A 23,821-nucleotide genomic window follows, 5' to 3' on the forward strand; every position below is an offset into this window, starting at 1 on the left:
CCGGGGCGACGTCCGTTTGAGTGGCCACGTCCTTCTGCGACGGTAGGTCCGTCTGCGTGACGGCGTCCACCCCCACCGGGCGCACCGCAGGGGAGGCGGGCGAGGGGGCGGGAACCATCTTCTTGTTCAGAACCCGCAGCTCCTCGCGCAGCTGCTGGCGCTGACGATGAACTGCGACAACTTCTTCTTTGAGCGCGGCCCGTTCTGCCGCAAAGGCGGCTTGGAGGCCGGCCATGGTGTCGTCAGTGGCGGCTTCTGCTTCGTGACGGCGTGGCTCGCACCCCTCGCCGGAGCGGGGGGGCAGGGCTGCCGTCGTGGCGCTTGACACCGCCGCAGCGCGTGGTGCGGCGGGCTGACGACGTGACGCCCTGTGGTAGCTGCAGCTACGCGAGTTGGCGGCGTGTGGCCCGCCGCAGTTCGCGCAGCTGCTGGCCGCCCCACGAGGCTTCGTGCAACTGCGCGTGTCGTGAGCCGCCGCGCACTTCAAGCACGCGACGACGTTCTTGCAATCACGCGCAGTATGGCCCAGCTGCTGGCACTTGTAGCACTGCTGAATCTTGCTCTTCTGCTGAGTGCGCTTTCACTTTGGCTGCCGTTGGCGGCCGCTGTTGTTCCCCATCGCATGGATGAGGATTTCCAGTGCGGCTGCAATCTGCTTCCCTTTCCGTCCAGCCATGGCGTTGGGCTAGTGGCGTTGGCGTGCGCGAGCGACGGTAACGATGTGAGCCGCAGCGTGTGACGACCTCATAAACCCTGACTGTGGCTATAATCTTAGCAAGGCTTGGGAACCAGCGATTGGGTTAATCAAGAGTAAATCGAGCAAACGTATAGTTGTGACGACCACGGCGGACAGGGCCATCACTCCGACGTCATCTCAGACGCCGTCGCAATCTGTTCCACCGCGCGACCGTGGCGCGGGGCGCGTACGGCGGAGGGAGCATGCCTCTGAGCAGCCATAGTGTACGGATCTCCGTGCCCGCACGTTCACAGGAGCTCAGTCCGTCAGTTCACCTGATGATGGCGACATGTATGATCGCCGAAATATTGTGCCCATTGGACACTGTAGACCGGCTGTACACCCGTCGATATTTTGATTATCAAATACGCCGGGAGAAACTCAAGAATCACAACATTCCATTAGAACTACAGACGGCCATGGTAGAGCCAGTCCTGACAAAATTCTACCATCTGGTGAGCAAGATGTATGGTACAGGTGAAATACCCTCAATTTTCAAGAAGAATATAATAATTCCAATACTTAGAAAGCAGGTGTTGACAGATGTGAAAATTACCGTACTATCAGTTTAATAAGTCACAGCTGCAAAATACTAACACGAATTCTTTACAGACGAATGGAAAAACTGGTAGAAGCAGACCTCGGGGAAGATCAGTTTGGATTCCGTAGAAATATAGGAACACGTGAGGCAATGCTGACCTTACGACTTATCTTAGAAGAAAGATAAAGGAAAGGCAAACCTACGTTTCTAGCATTTGTAGACTTAGAGAAAGCTTTTGACAATGTTGACTGGAGTACTCTCTTTCAAATTCTCGAGGTGGCAGGGGTAAAATACACGGAGCGAAAGGCTATTTACAATTTGTACAGAAACCAGATGGCAGTTATAAGAGTCGTCGGGCATGAAATGGAAGCAGTGGTTGGGAAGGGAGTGAGACAGGGTTGTAGCCTCTTCCTGATGTTATTCAATCTGTATATTGAGCAAGCAATAACGGAAACAAAAGAAAAGCTCGGAGTAGGTATTAAAATCCATAGAGAAGAAATAAAAACTTTGAGGTTCGCCGATGACATTGTTATACTGTCAGAGACAGCAAAGGACTTGGAAGAGCAGTTGAATGGAATGGACAGTGTCTTGAAAGGAGGATATAAGATGAACATCAACAGAAGCAAAACGAGGATAATGGAATGTAGTCGAATTAAGTCGGGTGATGCTGAGGGAATTAGATTAGGAAATAAGACACTTAAAGTAGTAAAGGAGTTTTGCTATTTGGGGAGCAAAATAACTGATGATGGTCGAAGTAGAGAGGATATAAAATGTAGACTGGCAGTGGCAAGGAAAGTGTTCCTGAAGAAGAGAAATTTGTTAACATCGAGTATAGATTTAAGTGTCAGGAAGTCGTTTCTGAAAGTATTTGTATGGACTGTAGCCATGTATGGAAGTGAAACATAGACGATAAATAGTTTGGACAAGAAGAGAATAGAAGCTTTCGCAATGTGGTGCTACAGAAGAATGCTGAAAATTAGATGGGTAGATCACATAACTAATGAGGAGGTATTGAATAGAATTGGGGAGAAGAGGAGTCTGTGGCACAACTTGACAAGAAGAAGGGTCCGGTTGATAGGACATGTTCTGAGGCATCAAGGGATCACAAATTTAGGATTCGAGGGCAGCGTGGAGGGTAAAACTCGTAGAGGGAGACCAAGAGCGCCCAGTTTGTCGGTTCTTTGGAATTTGTTGGCTTAAATTGTAAAGTAAACCACGACGGCTGCTGAAAAATTCGGACTTACCAGAAAATGTGTTAATGAATCTCCGAACGCAATTTCGCAGGTCGCCATGGCTGTGTGGTTTGTCTAAGATGTACATAGGAGGCGTTCCGTTGTGACCAATCTTTTTGCTACTGATTCTCCAACTTACGGGCTACCAAAGTATCTAAGCAAATGAATTAACCCAGTTGTTGGTCGATGAGAACACCAGATTAAAAACGCTCAAATGTTCTCGGACGTAATTAAACAAATTAGAATCAATCCAGACGAAATAATGGTCAGTTTGGAAGCGGCCTCTTTTGAAAGTCCCTGTACAATACGCGTTAATTTTATTAGCAGACGACTTTCATCCCAAGATTATCAAATTGTTACACCGTAGTTTGGTGACCACCTACTTTGTGTATAGTAGCAAATTTTATGACTTCACGTTCCCTTACAGGCTGCTGTGTCGTGGTTGTCAAAGAGAATGTTGGCTGAGTGGCAAAGACAGTGGCTGGAAGCGACCAATAACATACTGCAGTCGGTCAAACAGACTATTCGACCATGGCGCATTTCCTTTCGAACTCCACGAAGGTGTGAAGTGGTCCTCACTCGCCTTCGTATCGGCCAGTGCCCAATGACGCATGATTACCTCTTGCGGCGAGAAGACCCACCGGATACAGTGTTTGCGGCGTCTCACTCACGGTGCATCATGTTCTAACGTCCTGTGTGTGGTATGTTGACAGGAAGGAAGCCATTGGTCTATCGAAGGACTTACCCTCCATTTTCGGCGATATCGAAACAGTAGTACGACGTTGTTGACATTTTGTGTGGCGTTAGGATCACTGCCCAGTTCAATTGGACACAGATTTCGATGTGTGTTTTAGTGGCTGGCTTATCCTTTTAACTCCAAGATCAACCAGTCTTCTTACTGACTTCCACTGTTTTATTTTATTAATTATTTTAACTCGTGACAACGGTATGACTAGATCTAATGGAAATTGTATGTAACATTTTCTGTTTGCTATCCTTACATGGCCTTTGCTCTTCCTTTTAACAACAGTATTCCTTGAATGAAATTACAATGAAATCCAGACCGTTAGCTGCTTACAGGCGTTGATAAACATAAATAGGGTCAGTTGAAAGTGTGTGACCCAACCGGGACTCGAACCCGGGCTTTCCTGCTTACATGGCAGATGCTCTATCCGACTGAGCCATGGAGGAGACAGAGGATAGTGCGACTGCACGGACTTATCTCTGGCACGCTCCCCGTGAGACCCACATTTCCAACTTACTGTCCACACACTATATTCGTAGTGCCCCCGTCCACTATACTCATTACTCGCGGCAGTCAATATACCGATTGCCATAAGAGTTTGAGCAATGTGAGTGCATTCGCACTGAAACGTATTCTGTATAGTGAACAAGATATTAACTATATCTTTCGTTACAATAAAAAATAAAAAAAGAGATGGTAATAATCAGAAGTTCGTCAGTCAATCGCACCCTTTCCTTCCTTTCGAGCTAAATTAGGCAATCTCGGGCAGGTGCCGCAATCAGTCCATTTTCCGACCACCCAAGAAAGTTAGAGAGATGCTGCGTCCAGCCAAATTCAGCCATGGTCTCGGTGTTCCTGGAATTCGTAAAATTTCTGTCGAAGTTGGAAGCAGTTACATTGGTCTGTCAATACGAACGATTTCAGTACACACAGAGCACTGAGGCCACACCAAATGTCGAGATTTCGACAAACCTGCTGTTGCTGAAGGTAGCCTCGTTAACAAACAAACGATTGTGCATGATGGAACAGAAATATTATCCCATGCATCGACCTACTAGAATTGAAAGAATACGACAAAATCAGAATATGTAACTATTTTAATCGGGACAGCGGCCACACCCTAAGGGCTGCATGGAAACGGTAACTTGATGCTGAAAGGCAACAGAGAAACAGTGTACACGCTTAAATAGTCTGTGGTCCAAAAATTTTATTTCAATTTGATGACGGAAGGACTTACTTATTATTCGTAAAGGGCAAGCTAGGGCTTAAACAAGTGAAATAAAACCTTACTAGCCGGTTGCAGGTTGCAGAGGCGAAGCTGCCGTAGAAAATATACCAAAATTTGTTTCTCAATAATGTATTACAGAGTTTAAACTATCAGGACGCCTTTCGAATATTTGTCAAAGGGATTTAAATAATAACAATTAACGTTTTCGAAAATGTTAATATCGAATGGTGTTTACCGATCAGGGAGCGGTTAGTCATGAGGCTTCACTTTGAAATGCCCGTTAGCTACATATTCAAACTTCCTGGCTGATTAAAACTGTGTGCCGGACCGAGACTCGAACTCGGGACCTTACTTTCGCGGGCAAGTGCTCTACCAAATGAGCTACCCAAGCACGACTCACGTCAAGTCCTCTCAGCTTTAATTCCGCCATTACCTCGTCTCCTACCTTCCAAACTTCACAGAAGCTTTCCTGCGAACCTTGCAGAACTAGCACTCCTGGAAGAAAGGTCCCGAGTTCGAGTCTCGGTCCGGCACACAGTTTTAATCTGCCAGGATGTTTAAAACTGTGTTTATAGCAAAATAGAATGTGACAGTGTTTAATTAAGGTTTTATTCGAAAACTGTTGATCTATAATGTTAAACAGAGGGATGTTGTAGTAAAAATAAACAAAACAATAACATCAGAAAACAATATCCCCAACGAAAAAGTAAAGTAAAAAAAAGTCGCAAAACAAAAATACATCAATACTTGGTCGAACTTATATAAACCGTTTCTGTTATTCATAAATAACTTTTGCGTTTATCACTAATAACAGGAAACTCGGGCCTTTGATCCTGATAAATAACGTTGCATTGACTACAAAACAACAACAATAATTACACATAATTTTTATGTTTGTGCATGTAAACTCTACTTACATCAAAAATAATTGATTTGACTGTACAAAAGCGCAGAATTTACACGATCAACTAATTTTTATAACTTACAAAAAGCGATTTATATTATGCACCGATATAAAATACACAATGGACTAACACTGAAAGATAAGCGGTTCTTATTATATGCAAAAAAAAAGGGAAATCGTCGGCTCCCAGTTTAATTTGTATTTCTTTCCCTGCCAACACTGCCATTACTCCCGTTAATCCTATCATTTACTATGTCACTTGTGTAGGGTACCAAAATTACCGAAATGAAGTTTTGATAGACCGCAACACTAGTGCCATTTACAAACTTCAGCTATAGTTACATAAAATGTCTACTCCCTGGTGGACACACAACTAGCCAAAACGCACCTTTGCCAATATATCTTCAAATAATAGTGCACAGTGAGCTGATTCTTTAGTCCATCAACCTCGAAGGTATCTCTGTTGATTAATGTCAGATTTTTAGATGTGACGACAGGAAAAGTGACTCTATGCTTCATTCACGGAGAGATCTAACGAGAGGGACAAACTGCACACGATCTAAGAAAGGAATCTTTCATCTACATTACTGGCCATTAAAATTGCTACACCACGAAGGTGACGTGCTACAGACTCGAAATTTAACCGGCAGGAAGAAGATGCTGTCATATGCAAATGATTAGTTTTCAGAGCATTCACTCAAGGTTGGCGCCGGTGGCGACACCTACAGCGTGCTGACATGAAGAAAGTTTACAACCGATTTCTCATACACAAACATCAGTTGACCGGCGTTGCCTGATGAAACGTTGTTGTGATGCCTCGTGTAAGAAGGAGAAATGCGTACCATCACGTTTCCGACTTTGATAAAGGTCGGATTGTAGCCTAGCGCGATTGCGGTTTATCGTATCGCGACACTGCTGCTCGCGTTGGTCGAGATCCAATGACTGTTAACAGAATATGGAATCGGTGGGTTCAGGAGGGTAATACGGAACGCCGTGCTGGATCCCAACGGCCTCGTATCACTAGCAATCGAGATGACAGGCATCTTATCCGCATGGCTGTAACGGATGGTGCAGCCACCTCTCGATCCCTGAGTCAACAGATGGGGACGTTTGCAAGACAACAACCACCTGCACGAACAGTTCGACGACGTTTGCAGCAACATGAACTATCTGCTCGGAGACCATGGCTGCGGTAACCCTTGACGCTGCATCACAGACAGGAGCGCCTGCGATGGTGTACTCAACGACGAACCTGGGTGCACGAATGGCAAAACGTCATTTAATCGGATTAATCCAGGTTCTGTTCATAGCATCATGATGGTCGCATCCGTGTTTGGCCACATCGGGTGAACGCACACTGGAAGCGTGTATTCGTCATCGCCATACTGGCGTATCACCCGGCATGTTGGTATGGGGTGCCTTTGGTTACACGTCTCGGTCACCTCTTGTTCGCACTGACGGCACTTTGAACAGTGAACGTTACATTTCAGATGTGTTACGGCCCGTGGTTCTACCCTTCACTCGATCCCTGCGAAACCCCACAGTTCAGCAGGATAATGCATGATCGCATGTTGCAGGTCCTGTACGGGCCTTTCTGGATACAGAAAATGTTCGACTGCTGCCCTGGCCAGCACATTCTCCAGATCTCTCACCAATTGAAAACATCTGGTCAGTGGTGGCTCAGCAACTGGCTCATCACAATACGCCAGTCACTACTCTTGATGAACTGTGGTATCGTGTTGAAGCTGCATGGGCAGCTTTACCTGTACACGCCATCCAAGCTCTGTTTGACCCAACGCCCAGGCGTATCGAGGCCATTATTACGGCCAGAGATGGTTGTTCTGGGTACTGATTTCTCGGGATCTATGCACCCAAACCGCGTGAAAGTGTAATCACATGTCAGTTCTAGTATAATATATTTGTCCAATGAATACCCGTTTATCATCTGCATTTCTTCTTGGTGTAGCAATTTTAATGGCCAGTAGCGTATTTGCACAAATGTGTTGTCAAATACACTCCTGGAAATTGAAATAAGAACACCGTGAATTCATTGTCCCAGGAAGGGGAAACTTTATTGACACATTCCTGGGGTCAGATACATCACATGATCACACTGACAGAACCACAGGCACATAGACACAGGCAACAGAGCATGCACAATGTCGGCACTAGTACAGTGTATATCCACCTTTCGCAGCAATGCAGGCTGCTATTCTCCCATGGAGACGATCGTAGAGATGCTGGATGTAGTCCTGTGGAACGGCTTGCCATGCCATTTCCACCTGGCGCCTCAGTTGGACCAGCGTTCGTGCTGGACGTGCAGACCGCGTGAGACGACGCTTCATCCAGTCCCAAACATGCTCAATGGGGGACAGATCCGGAGATCTTGCTGGTTAGGGTAGTTGACTTACACCTTCTAGAGCACGTTGGGTGGCACGGGATACATGCGGACGTGCATTATCCTGTTGGAACAGCAAGTTCCCTTGCCGGTCTAGGAATGGTAGAACGATGGGTTCGATGACGGTTTGGATGTACCGTGCACTATTCAGTGTCCCCTCGACGATCACCAGTGGTGTACGGCCAGTGTAGGAGATCGCTCCCCACACCATGATGCCGGGTGTTGGCCCTGTGTGCCTCGGTCGTATGCAGTCCTGATTGTGGCGCTCACCTGCACGGCGCCAAACACGCATACGACCATCATTGGCACCAAGGCAGAAGCGACTCTCATCACTGAAGACGACACGTCTCCATTCGTCCCTCCATTCACGCCTGTCGCGACACCACTGGAGGTGGGCTGCACGATGTTGGGGCGTGAGCGGAAGACGGCCTAACGGTGTGCGGGACCGTAGCCCAGCTTCATGGAGACGGTTGCGAATGGTCCTCGCCGATACCCCAGGAGCAACAGTGTCCCTAATTTGCTGGGAAGTGGCGGTGCGGTCCCCTACGGCACTGCGTAGGATTCTACAGTCTTGGCGTGCATCCGTGCGTCGCTGCGGTCCGGTCCCAGGTCGACGGGCACGTGCACCTTCCGCCGACCACTGGCGACAACATCGATGTACTGTGGAGACCTCACGCCCCACGTGTTGAGCAATTCGGCGGTACGTCCACCCGGCCTCCCGCATGCCCACTATACGCCCTCGCTCAAAGTCCGTCAACTGCACATACGGTTCACGTCCACGCTGTCGCGGCATGCTACCAGTGTTAAAGACTGCGATGGAGCTCCGTATGCCACGGCAAACTGGCTGACACTGACGGCGGCGGTGCACAAATGCTGCGCAGCTAGCGCCATTCGACGGCCAACACCGCGGTTCCTGGTGTGTCCGCTGTGCCGTGCGTGTGATCATTGCTTGTACAGCCCTCTCGCAGTGTCCGGAGCAAGTATGGTGGGTCTGACACACCGGTGTCAATGTGTTCTTTTTTCCATTTCCAGGAGTGTATATCGGTGCAAAGAGCTATCCTACAAAATTCAGCTCGACGTAATTCTGTTTCATTTAATATTTAAGCATTTCGCAGTGGAGTGGTACTAACGCTAACTTGCTGTGACTGGCCACTGAAGTCGCATATTCGTTTAGAAGATTTTTTTTTAAAATCATGAAATTCAGTCACTTCCCATGTGAAATCCTTTGGCCACTGAGGGTATATAATTGGGCTACTTGTTTCCTGAGATTTCTGTATGTAGAATATTTAACAGTACATTTGTGAACTTGAAATTTTTATTTTTTTCTTACACGTCAAAATTCTTAATGTTTAAAAATTGCTGTCATTATTGTCAGGCGTTATGAGAAACATGCCAACGGCCTTGCCGCAGTGGTAACACTGGTTCCCATCAGATCGCCGAAGTTAAGCGCTGTCGGGGTGGGCTAGCACTTGGATGGGTGTCCATCCGGTCTGCCGAGCGCTGTTGGCACGCGGGGTGCACTCAGCCCTTGTGCGGAAAATTGAAGAGCTACTTGATTTAGAAGTAGTGGCTCCGGTCACGTAGACTGACATACGGCTGAGAGAGTGGTGTGCTGACCACATGCCCTTCCACATCCGCATCCAGTGACGTCTGTGGGCTGAGGATGACAAGACGGCCGGTAGGTACCGTTGAGCCTTTATGGCGGGGCGGAGTTGCTTTGGTTTTTTGGTTATGAGAAACATTGTACTTATTCTCGTTCCTTGCTAGACGTTTAAATGAGTACAGGCGGCAACACTGGACATGCAGCGATGCCTCCATCGCCGTTCATCGTAAGTTACGCACTTCACATACGGAAAGAGTGTGGACTTCCATATGTCGACATTATTCTTATTAAATTAAAACTGCTTAGTATGTACTCTAACAAAAGTAAAATATTTATTTTATTTAATTTCTTTAACAATGTTGATAATGGGCATAATTATTGTCGTTTTTCTTCGGAGTCGAAGTATTCGGGACAAACTGCGCTCTCACTTTTCCCTTCCTCAAAACATTCTGCATTGCGATTTGTTACATAACAACTCTGACACACTACTGCCGCACGTTCATTCCTTAAAACTGCCTGCTCACAACTGATTTGTGGAATGTACATCTGTTGTTGACAGTGGTTGGTTCTAGCTGCCATCGTAGCTACTGCGCTGATGTAGCTTACACGCCAGGAATAAAATCAGTCTCCGAACTTCTTGGGCGGACGGTGGACATATGCTCTAGCAATTTTGCATATAATAACAGATATACGTTTATATGTCCAGACTTAGCGGGCTGTTTTATACATTTCGTTTTATTCATTACGGCAACAGCTATTTGCGATCTTTTACTATGGAGTAAGGATTTGACGACAGCATACGAAAGCCTCATAACTGAAAACTGTGCAAACGCCAATGCCGGTATTGCTATAGATCATCTTTACATAAGAGTGCAAAAATGCTCTAATGCTCGGTGTTCAACGTGAGTCTTGAAGCATCTCAGTTAGGACCAGAAGCCTCGTAGAATCATCATTAGTATGAAGAACATGCAGCGCAGGAGTTCATTTCACGTTTTGTAGCCAGTGGTAAAATTTCGAGCTAACATTCTGGCTGGCCACGTGGAAAATGGAAATAAATGGTACCATATGGCACCATAACTCGCAATTTGACCCAAATGAAGCTTATTCTCTTATGGGAACTGCAACGCTGAGAATTATAAATGTAGACACCGCCCTACCATACGTACACACTGAACAGCCATTGGCGAAAGTATACTGGGCGTCCAAGGGAGAATAGTCAGTATTCAGGGATATGACAGGAACAATCATTCGAAGCAAAAATGTCTAGTAAATATGGAGTGTACAATACTTACGTTAAAAGCTAAGAGCAAACATAAACACTGAACAGCCATTGGCGAAAGTATACTGGGCGTCCAAGGGAGAATAGTCAGTATTCAGGGATATGACAGGAACAATCATTCGAAGCAAAAATGTCTAGTAAATATGGAGTGTACAATACTTACGTTAAAAGCTAAGAGCAAACATAAACACTGAACAGCCATTGGCGAAAGTATACTGGGCGCCCAAGGGAGAATAGTCAGTATTCAGGGATATGACAGGAACAATCATTCGAAGCAAAAATGTCTAGTAAATATGAGGTGTAAAATACTTACGTTAAAAGCTACGAGCAAACACAAACACTGAACAGCCATTGGCGGAAGTATACTGGGCGTCCAAGGGAGAATAGTCAGTATTCAGGGATATGACAGGAACAATCATTCGAAGCAAAAATGTCTAGTAAATATGGGGTGTAAAATACTTACGTTAAAAGCTAAGAGCAAATGTTTATCTTCGCTACTGTGGAAGGCGTGTCTTCTACTGAAGGATTTGTTTTCTTCTGTTTTGGTCCATGCTACTTGCTCGCAACATATGGAAAGCAAAGAGATTGCAGTAGAAGATATTTATTCCACGGTACACTAGATGAAGAAATGCTCATAGCTCTCAAGGTACGCGTTTAGAGCCCATGCTTTCTATACTTTTTTTGCTACGAATGATCGTCCCTACCATATCGTCGAACGTTGACCAGTCCTCTTGGGACTTCCTTTACATGCCATATAACCATGTATCATATGGTAAAAAACGTCGAATTTGTTGCACAGCGTTGGATAGGATGTTCTTGATCTCATCATCTTCAGTCCTGACCTCTCACTTAACCACAGAAATAAGGCAAAAAAAAAAAAAAAATACACACAGTGTATCCATACTTTAAGTGTCGATGACATCGGCGGTTCCATTGAAGGTTGTTTCATATACAACTAGGGACCTTTTTCAGTCAACATCTCTGTAATCTAGTAAATCGTCAGAATAATTGACTGAACTTATAAGCCTATGTGTAGACATATAATTGCTAATGAATAAATTGCTATTTGCTGGCTGTTCGCATAGCAGAAACATTCAGTGATTTAGAGAGGCATGAAATATGCTACAAAACTGTCTATCTCGTAAAATCAAGTGCACTGCTATTCTCTGAGATACTAGGAAGGGGCACAGAAGTCTGTATTTGCAAATCAGCGGGAACCATTAGGTATTAAAATATTTCCTCTTTTGTAGCTTATCCCAGTTACGCAAATCACAGATGTTGTGACTCCAGTTTTACGCAAACGATGAAATTAAAAGAAATGGAAAAGAAAAGAGGGAAACTGGAGCTAAATGTCAATTTGGTAAAGTTTCAGAGGTATTTATTTATTTGCTCTTCATACACTACTGGCCATGAAAACTGCAACACCACGAAGATGACGTGCTACAGACGCGAAATTTAATCGACAGGAAGAAGATGCTGTGATATGCAAATGATTAGCTTTACAGAGCATTCACACAAGGTTGGCGCCGGTGGCGACACCTACAACGTGCTGACATGAGGAAAGTTTACAACCGATTTCTCATACACAAACAGCAGTTGACCGGCGTTGCCTGGTGAAACTTTGTTGTGATGCCTCAAGTAAGGAGGAGAAATGCGTACCATCACGTTTCCGACTTTGATAAAGGTCGTATTGTAGCCTATCGCGACTGCGGTTTATCGTATCGCGTCATTGCTGCTCGCGTTGGTCGATATCCAATGACTGTTAGCAGAATATGGAATCGGTGGGTTCAGGAGGGTAATACGGAATGCCGTGCTGGATCCCAACAGCCTCGTATCAATAGCAGTCGAGATGATAGGCATCTTATCCGCATGGCTGTAACGGATGGTGCAGCCACGGCTCGATCTGGGAGTCAACAGATGGGGACGTTTGCAGGACAACAACCATCTGCACGAGCAGTTCGACGACGTTTGCAGCAGAATGGACTATCAGCTCGGAGACCATGGCTGTGGTTCCCCTTGACGCTGCATCACAGACAGGAGCGCCTGCGATGGTGTACTCAACGACGAACCTGGGTGCACGAATGGTAAAACGTCATTTTTTCGGATGAATCCAGGTTCTGTTTACAGTATCATGATGGTCGCATCCATGTTTGGCGACATCGCGGTGAACGCACATTGGAGGCGTGTATTCGTCATCGCCATACTGGCGTTTCACCCGGCGTGATGGTATGGGGAGCCATTAGTTACACGTCTCGGTCACCTCTTGTTCGCATTGACGGCACTTTGAACAGTGGACGTCACATTTCAGATGTGTTACGATCCGTGGCTCTGCCCTTCATTCTGTCCCTGCGAAACCCTACATTTCAGCAGGATAATGCACGACCGCACGTTGTAGGTCCTGTACGGGCCTTTCTGGATACAGAAAATGTTCGACTGCTGCCCTGGTCAGCACATTCTCCAGATCTCTCACCAATTGAAAACGTCTGGTCAATGGTGGCCGAGCAACTGGTTCGTCACAATACGCCAGTCACTACTCTTGATGAACTGTGGTATCGTGTTGAAGCTGCATGGGCAGCTGTACATGTACACGCCATCCAAGCTCTGTTTGACTCAATGCCCAGGCGTATCAAGGCCGTTATTACGACCAGAAGTGGTTGTTCTGGGTACTGATTTCTCAGGCTCTATGCACCCAAATTGCGTGAAAATGTAATCACATATCAGTTCTAGTATAATATATTTGTCCAATGAATACCCATTTATCATCTTCATTTCTTCTTGGTGTAGCAATTTTAATGGCCAGTAGTGTTTAAAACCTAATTTGCTTTATTTCATTACGTCGACGATCAAACGTTGCAGTCGCTTCATGGCCTTCGCTTGTTTGTAAGTTGGCTCGCTTGTCGCTAGTTACGGTCATCCCTACACGCTTGAACGAAATATATAATTCCTGTGGAGTATCACCTGGCGCGGTAATGGACGAGCTCGCGAGGTTTTTTCCCACATCCTTATCTTGCCTTGAGCTATCGCTGTGGCCAGTTCTCGATATAGCACTCTGGTCACGACCGTGGAAGCAGCCGGGTCGAAACCGACCCAGCGGAAATCTGCCACGCTTGTTGCCCATGCGATCGGTTATTCAGTGTACACAGGCAGGAGGGGATCCCGTCTCCGCAGTGCTGCGGGTGAATATCTAAGCGGGAGGGGCCACACATACAAACGAGGCAGCGGCAGTGCTAATCCCATCCCGCCTAGATGGAGGCGACTGTCGTGTCACGCCACCTTGGCTACATGCACGCGCGAGTACCTCTGCCCTATGAAAGGCTTCAGCGACAGGCTGTTCCATCTCATCTACATCTACATCTACATGGATACTCTGCAAATCACATTTAAGTGCCTGTCAGAGGGTTCATGGAAACACCTCCACAATTATCTATTATTCCAATCTCGTATAGCGCGCGGAAAGAATGAACACCCATATCTTTCCGTACGAGCTCTAATTTCCCTTATTTTATCGTGGTAATCGTTCCTCCCTATGTAGGTCGGTGTCAACAAAATATTTTCGCATTCGGAGGAGAAAGCTGGTAATCGGAATTTCGTGAGAAGATTCCGTCGCAACGAAAAACGCGTTTCTTTTAATGATTTCCAGCCCAAATCCTGTATCATTTCTATGACACTCTCTCCCATGTTTCGCGATAATACAAATGTGCTGCCTTTCTTTGAACTTTTTCGATGTACTCTGTCAGTCCTATCTGGTAAGGATCCCACACCGAGCAGCAGTATTCTAAAAGAGGACGGACAAGCGTAGTGTAGGCAGTCTCCTTAGTAGGTCTGTTACATTTCCTAAGTGTCCTGCCAATAAAACGCAGTCTTTGGTTAGCCTTCCCCACAAAATTTTCTGTGAGTTCCTTCCAATTTAAGTTGTTCGTAATTGTAATGCCTAGGTATTTGGTTGAATTCACGGCTTTTAGATTAGACTGATTTATCGTGTAACCGAATTTTAATGAGTTCCTTTTAGCACTCATGTGGATGACCTCACACTTTTCGTTATTTAGGGTCAACTGCCACTTTTCTCACCATTCCGATATCTCTTCTAAATCGTTTTGCAGTTTGTTTTGATCTTCTGATGACTTTATTAGTAGATAAACGACAGCGTAATCTGCAAACAACCGAAGACGGCTGCACAGATTGTGCCCCAAATCGTTTATATAGATAAAGAACAGCAAAGGGCCTATAACACTACCTTGGGAAACGTCAGAAATCACGTCTGTTTTACTGGATGGCTCCCCGTCAATTACTACGAACTGTGACCTCTCTGACAGGAAATCACAAACCCACTCACATAACTGAGACGATATTCCATAAGCACGCAATTTCACTACGAGCCGCTTGTGTGGTACTGTGTCAAAAGCCTTCCGGAAATCCAAAAATACGAAATCGATCGGAAACCCCCTGCCAATAGCACTTAGCACTTCATGTGAATAAAGAGCTAGTTGTGTTTCACAAGAACGATGTTTTCTAAGCCCATGTTGACTGTGTGTCAATAGACCGTTTTCTTCGAGGTAATTCATAATGTTCGAACACAATATATTTTCTAAAATCCTGCTGCATATCGACGTTAACGATATGGACCTGTAATTTAGTGGATTACTCTTACTACCTTTCTTGAATATTGGTGTGACCTGTCCAACTTTCCAGTCTTTGGGTACGGATCTTTCGTCGAGCGAACGGTTGTATTTGACTGTTAAGTATGGAGCTAATGCATCAGCATACCCAGAAAGGAACCTAATTGGTATACAGTCTGGACCAGAAGACTTGCTTTTGCCGGCCGGAGTGGCCGTGCGGTTCTAGGCGCTACAGTCTGGAACCAAGCGGCCGCTACGGTCGCAGGTTCGAATCCTGCCTCGGGCATGGATGTGTGTGATGTCCTTAGGTTAGTTAGGTTTAATTAGTTCTAAGTTCTAGGCGACTGATGACCTCAGAAGTCAAGTCGCATAGTGCTCAGAGCCAAGACTTGGTTTTATTAAGTGATTTAAGTTGCTTCACTACTCCGAGGATATTTACTTCTACGTTATTGCCGGCGGCGGTGGTCTCGCGGTTCTAGGCGCGCAGTCCGGAACCGTGCGACTGCTACGGTCGCAGGTTCGAATCCTGCATCGGGCATGGATGTGTGTGATGTCCTTAGGTTAGTTAGGTTTAAGTAGTTCTGAGTTCTAGGGGACTGATGACCACAGCAGTTGAGTCCCATAGTGCTCAGAGCCATTTTGAACCATTTTCTACGTTATTCATGTTGGCAGCTGTTCTCGATTCGAATTCTGGAATATTTACTTCGTCTTCTTTTGTGAAGGCATTTCGGAAGGCTGTGTTTAGTAACTCTGCTTTGGCAGCACTGTCTTCGATAGTATCTCCATTGCTATTGTGCAGAGAAGGCATTGACTGTTTCTTGCCCCTAAGATACTTCACATACGACCAGAATCTCTTTGGATTTTCTGCCAGGTTTCAGGACGAAGTTTCGTTGTGGAAATTGTTATAAGCATCTCGTAATGAAGTCCGCGCTAAATTTCGAGCTTCTGTAAAAGATCGCCAATCTTGGGGATTTTGCGTCTGTTTAAATTTGGCACGTTTGTTTCGTTGTTTCTGCAACAATGTTCTAACCCGTTCTGTGCACCAAGGAGGGCAGGGATCTCCACAACGAGGGTTTGTGTGCTTTCGGGTCTACAGCTGAGTACTTGAGTCCGCTTTATTCGCAATATTTCTACGATCGACCCTGTGATTCTCTTCAGGTGCCGCGATCTTGTGGTGGTTCATCTCGCCTGCCACACAGCTGCAACCAAAAGAATGCTGAATTTTCATATGTTGAGAAATTATAAGGAACGATCTGCTTCATGTGATAAAAAACTTTCTAGAACCAAGGTTGCATAAATTCTTCTTTACTTTCGACAACTGATTTCGACCGACTTCCGGTCTTCAAAAATGTGGATAAAATGTAGCACATTATACAAAGGTTTGTCACCTTGTGCACAAGGCCATGTCCGTATACATAGCGCTGAAAGATGAATGTTACGTCTTAAAAATCACAATATCCAGTAAAATGCTTATTTGAACATCTGTTTACGTTAGCTTGACATGTTCAGTTCATTGATGATCTACCTTAGACTGGGTATCTGGTCAACTCAGTTCGTTTTATTTTCTATGTGGCCATTTAGAAGTGTTAGCATGAAATTTTGCCACTGGTTCCAAAGCTAAACATGGCCATTTTCACAAGGCGCTCTTTAATTATAAATATTTTATTTCTGAGATACCTTTGTATAATTTGCTACATTTTATCCACTAATATGACAACTTGGAATGAGGTTCTGACTCACAATGAACACGTTTTGTAACAAAAGCTTTTGAAGACCAAAAGATGACAGCAAAGTGTGTCGAAACTAGTTGTCGAAAATAAAGAAGAATTTATCCAATCTTGATTATAGAAAGTTTTTTACAAAACAGTGTTGTCGTCTCGGAAGCATTTGACTCGATCCTACTTACAGTTGTCGATCAAGCAGCCATTTGACATCGATTAATTAAAGGTAATGGGGCTATAGGTGAATATGAAGGGCAATACCGCAGTTAGTATAACAGTTAAATATATTCTGCGCAAAAATTTAGAAATACACAGCAAGACGAATTTGAAGCATCGACATCGGGGCGAAAGAGTGCACTTGTATTTAGTATCAGTTTTCATATGTGTTTAAGCATCGGATAACAATGAAAGTTACGAAATGATATCAAGGAAGCCACTAGCCGGTTGAGACGAGGCAGAGAGAGAATTACTGGCAATGAGGTGCAACAGTGGACTATGACGAGTGTTACCTAGCCTGTGGGCTGTAGCATTTCGCCGTGTTAGTAGATGGCAGCCAGAGGACATCTTCTGATCGCGTGAATCGCGTATATCATTTACGTCTCGTGATTCTCGATTTTGAAACGTTCTCTCTACTACTAAAATTGCGTGAAGCCTTAGAGTCACTTCAGCAACTTGGCTGCTACCGCGAGATCCTCTGTGACAGACATTGTCTACGTAGATGGTACGTGTTGACTGCTCCAGGACAAAAGTGAAGCTGAGTGACGCTGCTGCATTATATTCAACAAATCTCTATTTTAGCAAGAAAATAGTTAACGGTCACGGTAGAGACTACTTGCTGTTTCCACTTAAAAGACTGTTCCTGCAATATGGCATGTCTGTCTCACAAGAAAGTTCTGAGGGAACTCTTCAGAGCTCTTAAGTTGCCATTACCTGGTTGGTCCTAACTGCTAACTACCTCACAGGAAGGAACCCCTGCTCTTTTGTCACCCTTCTTCAAACCAAGGTGGTTCTCTAACGCCCGCCGCCGTCTTGGTGACCACCCTTAATTACAGTTTGGATGGACTTGCAGTAAAATTAACCTGGCCCAAAACTACTCGTGTATGGAGGGAATGATAGGTAATTTCCTCTCACTCTCGTCTCGAGAACACATAGAAAAGTTTACTTTTAAATTTGTAGCCGGTCGGAGTGGCCGTGCGGTTCTAGGCGCTACAGTCTGGAACCGAGCGACCGCTACTTTCGCAGGTTCGAATCCTGCTTCGGGCATGGATGTGTGTGCTGTCCTTAGGTTAGTTAGGTTTAATTAGTTCTAAGTTTTAGGCGACTGTCCGCAGCTCGTGGTCGTGCGGTAGCGTTCTCGCTTCCCACGCCCGGGTTCCCGGTTCGATTCCCGGCGGGGTCAGGGATTTTCTCTGCCTCGTGATGACTGGGTGTTGTGTGATGTCCTTAGGTTAGTTAGGTTTAAGTAGTTCTAAGTTCTCGGGGACTGATGACCATAGATGTTAAGTCTCATAGTGCTCAGAGCCATTTGAACCATTTTTTTTTTTCTAGGCGACTGATGACCTCAGAAGTTAAGTCGCATAGTGCTCAGAGACATTTTTTAAATTTGTAGGTTATATATACAGGGTGGTCCATTGATCGTGACCGGGCCAAATATCTCACGAAATAAGCGTCAAACGAAAAAACTACAAAGAACGAAACTTGTCTAGCTTGAAGAGGGAAACCAGAAGGCGCTATGGTTGGACTGCTAGATGGCCCTGCCATAGGTCAAACGGATATCAACAGCGTTTTTTTTTTTTAATTGGAACCCCCATTTTTATTACATATTCGTGTAGTACGTAAAATATGAATGTTTTAATTGGACCACTTTTTTCGCTTTGTGGTAGATGGCTCTGTAATAGTCACAAACATATGGCCCACAATTTTAGACGAACAGTTGGTAACAGGCAGGTTTTTTAAATTAGAATACAGAACGTAGGTACGTTTGAACATTTTACTTCGGTTGTTCCAATGTGATACATGTCCTTTGTGAACTTATCATTTCTGAGAACGCATGCTGCTACAGCGTGATTACCTGTGAATTACCACATGAATGCAATAAATGCTCAAAATGATGTCCGTCAACCTCAATGCATTTGGCAATACGTGTAACGACATTTCTCTCAACAGTGAGTAGTTCGCCTTCCGTAATGTCCGCAAATGCATTGACAATGCGCTGACGCATGTTGTCAGGCGTTGTCGGTGGATCACGATAGCAAATATCCTTCAGCTTTCCCCACAGAAAGAAATCCGGGGACGTCAGATCCGGTGAACGTGCGGGCCATGGTATGGTGCTTCGACGACCAAACCACCTGTCATGAAATTGCTATTCAATACCGCTTCAACCGTACGCGAGCTATCTGCCGGACATCCATCATGTTGGAAGTACATCGCCATTCTGTCATGCAGTGAATCATCTTGTAGTAACATCGGTAGAACATTACGTAGGAAATCAGCAAACAATGCGCCATTTAGATTGCCATCGATAAAATGGGGGCCAATTATCCTTCCGCCCATAATGCCGCACCATACATTAATCCGCCAAGGTCACTGATGTTCCACTTGTCGCAGCCGTCATGGATTTTCCGATGCCCAATAGTGCATATTATGCCGGTTTACGTCACCGCTGTTGGTGAATGACGCTTCGTCGCTAAATAGAACGCGTGCAAACAATCTGTCATCGTCCCGTAATTTCTCTTGTGCCCAGAGGCAGAACTGTACACGACGTTCAAAGTCGTCGCCATGCAATTCCTGGTGCATAGAAATATGGTACGGGTGCAATCGATGTTGATGTAGCATTCTCAACAACGACGTTTTTGAGATTCCCGATTCTCGCGCAATTTGTCTGCTACTGATGTGCGGATTAGCCGCGACAGCAGCTAAAACACTTAGTTGGGCATCATCATTTGTTGCAGGTCGTGGTTGACGTTTCACACGTGGCTGAACACTTCCTGTTTCCTTAAATAACGTAACTAGCCGGCGAACGGTCCGGACACTTGGATGATGTCGTCCAGGATACCGAGCAGCATGCATAGCACACGCCCGTTGGGCATTTTGATCACAATAGCCATACGTCAACACGATATCGACCTTTTCGCAATTGGTAAACGGTCCATTTTAATGTATCACGAAGTAAATACCCTCCGCATTGGCGGAATGTTACGTGATACCGCCGGCCGGTGTGGCCGTGCGGTTCTAAGCGCGTCAGTTTGGAACCGCGTGACCGCTACGGTCGCAGGTTCGAATCCTGCCTCGGGCATGGCTGTGTGTGATGTCCTTAGGTTAGTTAGGTTTAAGTAGTTCTAAGTTCTAGGGGACTGATGACCTCAGTAGTTAAGTCCCATAGTGCTCAGAGCCATTTGAATTTTTTACGTGATACCACGTACTTATACCTTTGTGACTATTACAGCGCCATCTATCACAAAGCCAAAAAAGTGGTCCAACTAAAACATTCATAACTCTTTACGTACTACACGAATACGTAATAAAAATGGGGGTTCATATTTTAAAAAACGCAGTTGAGTTCCGTTTGACCTATGGCAGCGCATCCAGCAGGTCAACCATAAGGACATCCGGTTTCCCCCTTCAAGCTAGACGAGTTTCGTTCTTTGTAGTTTTTTCGTTTGATGCTTATTTCGTGAGATATTTGGCCTGGTCACTATCAATGCACCACCCTGTATATGCAAATTGAAGGAGGATCACTGCTGTCAGCTACAACTGGACATTACGCGGAATCAGCCGCGACGAGCGAAAATTTGCACCAGATCGGGATTCGAACCCGTGATCTCCTACTCTTAGGCAGATGCGTTATCCACTGTGCCGCCCGAGACACAGCGGTATCCTAACTGCGCAACTGTCTCGGAAGGCCTCACGGCCGATCCGCACTCTCACCGAGCGGCTCCTCTCATACAATTGATAAGCGTATCTTCGCAATGGGCCCACCTTCTTCAGTGCGGATGCACAAATACGTCCCACCTCCCGAGGGAGTCTCAGAGTGGCGAACATTAAAGTAAAATGGACAGGGACTGCGGGTAGGTTGAAAAAGGTTCAAATGGCTCTGAGCACTATGGGACTTAACATCTGAGGTCATCAGTCGCCTAGAACTTAGAACTAATTAAACCTAACTAACCGAAGGACATCACACACATCCATGCCCGAGGCAGGATTCGAACCTGCGACCGTAACGGCAGCGCGGTACCGGACTGAAGCGCCTAGAACCGCTCTTCCACAGCGGCCGGCTCTGCGGACAGGTGGCACGCGGTTGGAGTGGGGATCGGCCGTGAGGCGTGCCGTGACAGTCCGTGCAGCCGCGACAACGCTGTCTTCTGGGCGGCGCAGTGGTTAACGCAGCTGCTTAGTAAGCAGGAGGTCCTCGGTTCGAATCCCGGTCCGGTGCACTTTTCCGCTCGTCGCTGCTGATTCCTCGTAATGTCCCGCTGCAGCTGACAGCAGTAATCCCCCTTCAGTTTACAGATAATGTGCCACAGCTGTGGATTCTGCATGGTGTCTGTTCTTTCGGACATGTACGGAAGAACAGACACTAAGCATTCATATAAATGTAACTTAATTCCCTTACAAAATAAATGTGGTCTCACAAGCTGTGTTGCTATGCGTGCTCCCCGCCCGACTCCAATGTCAATCATCGACTGGGGTCCGGCTCTCAGTTTATGAAGTTCTCGGCGGCCATCTCATCCAGCAGAGTTGTAAAATGCTGAGATAATGTATGTTTCATGACATAACACTGCCGACTCCTAAAAACAAAAGAGCATCAAAAACCGAACTCGGCTACAAACAGCGGAGCGAGCGCAACAGTACTTCAGAGTATGGTTGAAGTCTAGGCAGCGAGTACACACAGTAACACAGATTGCAGCACTGCAGACTGCGAAGAAATGCGATCACACACTCGGATCAGAAACTCGGCAGTACACCGAATGTACCCCACCAATCACGCCGAGAAAACGTGAGAGGTCACATGCATCTTTAACTGTGCAAATAAGTGTTGACAGCAGTGAGCTTGTTGTATTGAGCATTTTTAGTGCTTCATTTTCAGATTTCGTGGTGTAAGTGCGCCAGATATTTATGTTCATTCTGTGTGCTGCCGTGTTCCTTTTGTTTTCACGGTTACAGTGTAATTTTTGGTTGCAATAAAGAAAGGAGCAATAAGTTATTTTTACTCCAATTTACCGTATTTCGGTCTGTGATTTTCTGCCAAACATAATGAAAGACATCACATTATGGGCCCAGGCAAACGCATACATATGGTATCTGTTTCTGTTCTGTGAATTTATTGCTTTTGTCCGGAGTTTTATCCGCATGAAGCGTGACGCTCAAGTTCTGGAACCGTCGTATCTCGCTGGTCTATTGTGGAAAATCTTCGTTTTCGTTTTGAACTGAGTATTGGAAGTTTGACTTACATTCAGCTTACACGAAGTTGGATAAATTGAAAACGTATAGTATCCAGTAATTTGACGGTAAAAATTCCAACTGTGTAAATATCAGTTGCAAATTATTTTTCTTGCTGAAAAGGTGCTCGATAAAGTAGAGGGAAAAGAAGCTGGTGAGAGTCAAACCGCTTGGGACGAGTTAAATGCGAAGGCGATGCTCATTCTATCTACTGCGATGGAGTTTGACCAACTGCAATCTGTTATGACGTGCACAAATGCAGCGGAAATGCGGGCCAGACTAAAGACTATCCATGAACAGCTAAGTAACTGGTTGGTTCAAATGGCTCTGAGCACTATGCGACTTAACTTCTGAGGTCATCAGTCGCCTAGAACTTAGAACTAATTAAACCTAACTAACCTAAGGGCATCACACACATCCATGCCCGAGGCAGGATTCGAACCTGCGACCGCAGCGGTCGCTCGGCTCCAGACTGTAGCGCCTAGAACCGCACGGCCACTCCGGCCGGCTAAGTAACTGGTGGTGGTCGAAGCAGGTAAGAGATGAAATTCATGCTGATAACAGCAGGAAAGACTTTTCTGAAAAAAATTTTATCATTGAATTTAAATATATCATGGTTACACATTATTAGTCGTCATATAAACGTTAACATGTGCACAAATGAGCACTGTTATGCAATTCTTGTTATGCTAACAAGCATCAGTGGAAAGTTAATGTGCTTTTTAAGTGAATTGTTTTTGTGACAAACCTGTTTTTATTTTTTACAAACCTATGTGGAATGTGCTACATAATATCCACTATAATGTCAGCATTGCATATGTGCTGACATAACGAACTATCTGTTCTACGTTATTTTCAGAGAAGGCATTTAGTAATATTTCAAAGGATGTCTTGTCAAACTATAATTTTCCCAATTGGTTGTTGGATGGTTGAAGCCTCCATCAATGATAACAGTATGTTCCAGCAACTTCCGTACAAGCGAACTGAACTTTTTTAAAGTTTTTAATTACATCAGGAGGTAAGTGCGGTGGGCGACTGAAGGATCTAGTCACCATTTTACGCTCAGCCGTGCGCCCTGCTTGCTCAAGCAGTTTCCCATGCAGCTTCAATTTTTATCTCGGTGGATTTGAGTTTACTGTCTGCTGCGACAAATAAACAGCCTTTGTTTCCCATTAGCCTACCCTTTCGATATATGTTTAAATTTTCCCCAAAAATCTCACTGATATCAATTTTAGGTTTCAACCAGGTTTCTGAACCTAGTACACTGGTTTCAAAATTAAAGCAACAAACCACTATTTCCACGTCCTCTGTCTAATTCACAATATAATCATACAAATTGTCAACAGATGTCGGTACGATCGTGTTCTGCATGACATTCC

General features: G+C 45.3%; 1 protein-coding gene and 1 pseudogene across 1 annotated transcript in view; one reads left to right on the forward strand and one right to left on the reverse strand.

The window, feature by feature from the left end:
• LOC126411337 (uncharacterized) overlaps positions 1-23,821 on the reverse strand; it is a 1,112,707-nt gene that overhangs the window by 14,440 nt on the left and 1,074,446 nt on the right. The gene's annotated exons all lie outside the window — the stretch shown is intronic.
• Positions 9,176-9,293, forward strand: LOC126425993 (5S ribosomal RNA; annotated as a pseudogene).

Source organism: Schistocerca serialis, chromosome 1, assembly GCF_023864345.2.
Source record: "Schistocerca serialis cubense isolate TAMUIC-IGC-003099 chromosome 1, iqSchSeri2.2, whole genome shotgun sequence".
Lineage (NCBI taxonomy): Eukaryota > Metazoa > Arthropoda > Insecta > Orthoptera > Acrididae > Schistocerca > Schistocerca serialis.